Consider the following 7,465-nt stretch of genomic DNA (forward strand, 5'->3'; position numbering starts at 1 on the left):
AAATAGGAGCCCACAAAAATAGAATAGGAAACTTACCCTTTTCATTCCATATCACTACGGAAGTCTAACCTTTAAAATGAAAATGTCAAACTTAAAAACAAAAATATGATATGAGTGAAAGTATAAATAATTTTTATTGTCCAACTATTGTTCATTATTTATAGATTAATAATTATTGACTATTACATTAAAAATAATCCATATGATTACTGAAACACTAATATAAGGTATTAAAAAACTATTGCACATATATTAAACTCTAAATAGGATAAGTTAAATCAACATTAACAATGTCGGGTAGTAGTGAGATTTATTTTTCCCTTTTTAATGAAATTGGTAAAAGTACTCACCATAAGAGTTGTCATTAATGTAGGCAACAATTAGTAAAAGGTTTATTCTGTAAGGGTTGTTTGACATGCCTAACAAAATTTCATAGGAAGAACATTACCTCCATAAATATGCTTACATGTAATACCAGTGAATATTATTTAATTAATTAATATAATTTTTAAAAATTATTTATTAATGGTATATCATTAAAATATTTTTAAACAAATATATTAGCATATTTATTGCGGTGACACTACTAACATGAATTTTTGTAAACTATTTATCCATATAACAAGTGTAATTTCACGGACGACATTTAAAAAATATTTTAGATAAACACACCACCACATTGTATGGGGTAAGAATGTAATTTTTATATACCATCAATATAAAGATTTATACTTTATAATACAATCAATAAATCATCTATTATTTATTTATATTATCTTTTTAAGAGTCAATCATAATTAAAAATAAAGGTGAATAATAAACTGACAATATATTATTATGTGTGTATACAATTTTTCACATGCAATAATTGCTGATGTTTGCATTATCTTTTATATTTACAATTGGAATGCAAGTACCATTATAGTACTAGAATTTTTTATTCTCCATCATATATATGCAAGCAACAGATGGCCCACACAAAATTGCTCTGAATATCATTAGACCAATAGGTTTTACTGTTCTACAATCTCAATATATCATTTCTTAAAACAGATATAAGTACTTTTCATGATTATAATATTTCTGATCTAGAATAAATTGTTTGCATATGGTATGAGAGCAAAATTCATTTTTCTTTGCCACTTAAGCATGTTGTGTAGAACAACAACAAAAGTCTTCCCCATTGGTAACAAAGAAAGGAGCAATAAACAATATTGCTCATTCCTTTATCAACATTGTAAAAGACTTTTTTTTATGTGATTGTCGCGCCCCGATTTCTAGCTGCACGACTTTATTTAAAGTCCCCACTACATTTTAAGCCTAATTACATTGGGCTTTGGATTTTTGATATTCAGTTTCGGGCGTCGGTTACAAGGTAAGGAAGGTATTAGCACCCCACTCACCCGCCTTAGGCGATATCCTTTACTAAAATATATGACTTTATTATTATTATTATTATTATTTATTATTAAATTATCAGGTTAATTAATTAATTATTAAAACGAACAAATTCATCTATTTTTGTTATTGTGCCTGAGAAGATTGACATTGGTCCTACGTATCCCTATTAAGGGAGTCAAGGGTTACATAGTTCTTTAGGTAGAAAAAGATTTGTTGGTCCTACGTCATTGCCTTGAGATCCATGCATGGTTCGCTATTTCTAGTGAGTATCAGCGTTAATTCCCATACTACATTTTCATTTCTAAAATTAATCATCCATATACAGTTTTTTGTTTCTCCATCTGCCTACAATTAATCTGGTATAATATTACCCTGGCTTTTTGGTTTGTGTTTCTGTTTTAAAGATAGAATTTATTCAAAGTTGATTGATTATTAACTAACTGGATTTAACATATGAAGTAATATTGATGTCAAACACTCAAATAATACTAACATCACGCTCACTATAATATTACTTTGGAAAATAAATAACAACTAATTAATATGTTATGTCTATGCTGTGTCTTGTATATAATCAACAATAACAAATATATGTTACATGTGTAGCAACTAATTAATTTTTGTAATTAGATAAAAAATCACAAACAATAAAAATAGTTAGACTCTTTTACTATAAAAAAAATAATCATCAATGAAATTATTTGATTTGATAAAATGTCTTTCTAGAACATAAACCTTATAATAATGAAATAATTTTAGAAATTAATCAAAGATAGAGAGAATGTCGTCTTGGAGGCTTTTTTCTTCTCAACTCATCTTCGAAAGGTTGCACTATGCCGCTTCCTTTCATTTGATTAATTCCCAAAATCCAAACTAAACCATTTTCAAGTAAATTAACAACTAATCAAAACGTTTTTTTTTCATAATACACAAAAATAATATTTTCATTAATAAAATTTGTCAACCAACAAATGCTTTTTACTAAAGAACTATGTAGCCTTGATTTCCTAACTAAAAGATGGATATGTAGGACCAATGTCAATCTTGCCAGGTACAATAATAAAAATAAATAAATTTCTTCATTTTAATAATTAATTAATTAACCAAATAATTTAATAATAAAAAAATAATAATAATAATAAAGTCATATATTTTAGTGAATGGTACCGCCTAAGGCGGGCGGGTAGGGTGCTAATACATTCCCTACCTTGTAACCGACTCCCGTACCGGGAAACAAAAATCCAAAAGCCCAAAGTAATTGAGTTAAAAGAATTTTCTACATTTTTAACCATAAAATATAGTGGCGACTGTAATAAAATCGTGCACTTGAAAATCCGAGCGGGACACTAGTCAAAATGTTTCATCAATGTTATATATTCGATTATGTTAAAGAGTAAATTTTAATCAAGGGTATATTCACTTAAAATTAAGAGCATAAGGATACTTTTACAACAATTTATTACATGCAAAACTAATTATTGTTATAGAGAGTAATATTACTTGGTCATATATCATCTCATACTCTCATGACTTGTGATACATCATGAACATCTTTAATTAAAATGTGTAATTTTTATGGTAAGTTAGATTCTGAGGTGTTTCATCTATGATATCGACCTCTTACATATGCAGGTTTTGTATCAATTGTATTAATAAAAAAACTATTGATTAAAAATACTCAAAATATGTTATTTACTAAATAAAGTTGAGTTTTCAAATGTTTCCTTTGGAGAGATTAAATATAGAGAATATGCATATAAAGAAATTATTGGAGATTGACATGCATCGTTGAAATATGAGAAATTATTATATGGTGTAACCTATAATCTCAAACACATATTTACTATTGTTTAAAATAAATTTATTTAATTTTAAATAATTAATATATCAAGATTTGATTAAAACAATTAATTATGGATTATGTAATAATTTCTCGTCATTCATATGTGATATTACTCATATTCTCCTAAAGTATAGAAATAGAACTCGTCTAAAGAACTTGCCTTTAGCTTCTAGTCTCTGCGTAGGTATATGGTGCGCCTCTAAATACAACCAATTAGTTAAAAAAAATTATTATCATGAGAACTTATAGATAAGGATAAGGTTGTTCTTTATATTTATAAGTGAGGAGCTTAACCTAAGTTATTGTGATATTGGGCCTAAGTCGTAAGTTATGTACATAAGAGATGAGACGAACTAGTTTTTGAAGTTTGGATTTCTTATGTTTTTCTTGTATTAGCAAGGACATATCCTCAATTTATTGTAAGAAACTAATTACTTTTGGAGTTTGTGGTTACTTTTCACGACAAGTGTAACTCACAGGAATCAAACAATTGACATTTTGATCATTTTGAAATCTAATGGAGTCTTACATCAGTATATCAATGCATTGTTAGTGGATTTCTTCTGTTTGCAACAATAATAGTATGAAAGTTATATAAATATAAATTAATATTTTATATTATTTGGTGTAATTCTATTGGATAAAACATAGAGATAATGATCATTTTGAGATAGCACGTAAGACGTATGAACATAGACTCATCCATTAATCTGAGTCATATAAGTACATCGGTATAGTATACATGCCAATCCATGTCATCCCCTAAATAGCATCCATATATATGATGCATGTACATACCTACTCATCACTAATATATCCTTATTGGGCTGGATCTGTAATATACATGATCTCATAGAGAGAGATATACTTTGATCTGTAATATACAAAGTGGCTTAACAAATAAATAAATGCACCTTATTTATATACATATAATAAACCCAATGTTGGATTATGAAAAAGTACATTTGGGAATAATTGGAGTAGTTAAATAATACAATCGTCCTTACGTGGTGATTTGAGCATTAATGAAAAAGACCCTTATAACCAGGATCGGCCATTGTGGGTGTGACATGGATGTGCGGAACATGGCACATAATTTACGAGGGGTCCAAATATTTTTTACATATACAAACAATAAATGATAAATATGTTTATCATTTTAATGCCAATTGTGTAATAAATAATTATTACGCTATGCACAACTTAATTTAATATTTTGTTTTTCATAACAAATTGTATCTTATGTCATCACAAATTGTATCTTATGTCATCACAACTTGTGTGACGTCTACCAATAAGGTGTTGGTTTAGTTGTGTAAGCTCTACTGGATCCCAAGGTCGATGGTTCGATTCCTGGGAGCGACACTTGTTAGGAGGGACAACCATGAACCCCGAAAGGGATTAGTTCCCTACCCAAAAAAGTGAATGGATACCTTTAGTAGTACCCAAAATTGTGTAACGTCTATTTTGTTTAAAATTTATAGTAAAAGTATTAAAATTAAATTCTTTTAATATAGAATATATACATATTTTTATTTCGACCTCAAACTTAGTTTTTGACTCTCAATTTTGTTAAAATATTGACATATAAAATTAACATGGTTATATTTTTTAATAATGTTAGGGTCCAAAACTTTTTCCTGCACTCGACCTATAAGATGTCACAATTGACCTTGTTTATAACTTAAAAACTCTAGTAAGTGAAATATGTCAAATTAAAGTCAATTTATTTTTGGACAAATTTGAAGTCTGAGAAAAATTATAGTTAAAATGATTTAAAAGATTTAGAAATAAATGTATCGTGAAAATATTTTTTATGATACATTTGTTTATGTAGATTATATACTCATGTCTTTCTATAAAATTAAAATATAACTACATAAAAATGATATAATATATATATATATCATATACTCATATCTTTTCTATAAACTAAAATGGACTATTCGCTCCATCGATTATAAAAAATATATAAATATATAAAAAGTGTTAAGGGATATGAATAAATAAGTATATGAATCAATTAAATATATAAATATATAAAAGAAGTGATTTAGACAAAGAATATCTACTGGATTTCTATCAAATAAGTATATGTTTTGACGGTATCATGAGAACGGCAGCGACAAAGAATATTTTCCAAGATTATAAGGTTGTAAGATATGGTATTATTATTTCTCATCTTTAATATGTGGATGACACACTATTTATTGGGATGAACTCGAGCATAATGTCATGGTTCTTAAAAGCATTCTGAAATGTTTTGAATTATTATCTAGTTTGAAAGTTATTTTTTACAAAAGTAACTTTATTGGAGTAAAATCCAACTATATTTTTGTCCACAAGGCGATTGAAAAATTATGGTGTGAAAGTGGCTCTATTCCTTTCAAGTTCTTAGGAATACTTGTTGGTGCTAATCCAAAAATGCTTTCCAATAGGTTTCCTATTATTGAGTATTTCAAATAGAAGCTATCTCTTTGACATCATAAATTTATTTCCTTTGTTGGTCGAGTACCTCTCCTTATGTCAGTTTTGTGCTCCCTACCTATCTATTTATTTTCTTTTTTTATAGCCCATATTTCAATGATTAATATGCTGGATAAAATTTGAAGGCATTTTCTTTGGGGTAAGGGGTTTGAGAATAAAGGTGTTCATTGAGTGAGTTGAGAGAATATGTGTAAGGATTAAAAACTTATTATTCTTTATTTATCTCTTCTAGGCAAATGGAGATGGAGATTGTTATGTAAGAGTAATTCCTTGTGGGTGAAAGTCCTAAGGTCTAGGTATGAGGTTGGGGTCTTACAAAGTGGGGGGTTGGTATAAATGAGAGCTTCAAGCTAAGATGGGTTCTACTTGGTGGAAAGATATTGGTAATCTTAGTTGTAGAAAGTAAAGAGTAAATAGTGAGTGGTTGAGGGAGGGTATTCATAGGAGGGAGGTTCTGGTCACTCCACCAAGTTATGAACAAATCTTGGGGTGGGGGAGATCTTCTAAAAATTCATGTGTAAGATTGTTTCAGGTGACTCTAGACAAAAATGTAATTATTAGTTCCTTGGCAGATTGAAAAAATGAAGTATGGTCATGAATCCCAAATTGCGAAGGAGATTCTATCCACGGGAAGAAGAGGAATACAAAGAATTTCTAAAAATCCTTAAAGATGTTCGACTTCATCAAAAAACTTATCATGGATGGCTTTGGATTCATCATAATGAAGGTCAACATTCGTTCCGCAATGTTTATCATGTGCTATAATAAGTAGATCGTATTCGTGACGACCACTTCTATAAGAAATTATGGGCTTGTAACGTTCCATAAAAAATGAGGTGTCTATCTAGTATGGGCAATTTCCTTGAATGATATCCCAACAAAATTGAATCTTGTCCATTGAGGAGTCTTAGGAGATCAAGCCTCTTCCAAGTGTGTTCTTTATGGTGAGCTGGATGAATCAACAAATCACTTATTCTTCTTTTGTCCAAAATCATATATGGTATGACAACAACTTTACTCTATTTGGTCTTAATTCAATTATTCACAATAATGGTAAGACCAAATTCTATTTACATCCCTTCTTATTTTGAATGGAGAACAAGAAAAAGCAACATTGAATGTCTCTTTGGTTTGTTACAATATGGTCTTTACGGCTTGTTAGGAATAAGATCATGTTGTTAGATGTTTCGTGGCATGAAATAATACTTATTGGCTGAGTCACGATGGGGTCGCTCTCTTTAGACGTTTCGTGACACTTCCCAAAATGTGCAAGCAGACTATCAACGACGTCGTCCATAGGATAAAACAACACAGTTGTCTATTATTGAATTCTTACTGGACTATAAGAACTGATCTCGAAGACACCAACAACAATATGACTACTAGTGCTAAATCTCGAAATACCGACAATATGACTACTTGTGCCAATTCTTGAAATACCGACAATATGACTACTTGTCTCATTTCTTAGAATATGCATAATATTGTTGTATGTGCCAACTCTAAGTATCACGAAATGAAAGGGGGACATGTTTGCCAGAAATGTGCCGACGGAAAATATGAGGGACAAATAAAAAATTAAATTAAAGCGCATTCAACTTGGGGCAAGAAAATATGATGCGAGGAGACTTCTATTTATAACATGTGATTTTTTATCAAGTTCCTCCCCTCTCCTATGTGGGACTTGTGAGTTTTTTTAGATTTTACACCTAAAAGTTCTCACTAATAATGACT

The sequence above is a fragment of the Lupinus angustifolius genome, unplaced genomic scaffold (assembly GCF_001865875.1).
Source record: "Lupinus angustifolius cultivar Tanjil unplaced genomic scaffold, LupAngTanjil_v1.0 Scaffold_414, whole genome shotgun sequence".
NCBI classification, from domain to species: Eukaryota; Viridiplantae; Streptophyta; class Magnoliopsida; order Fabales; family Fabaceae; genus Lupinus; species Lupinus angustifolius.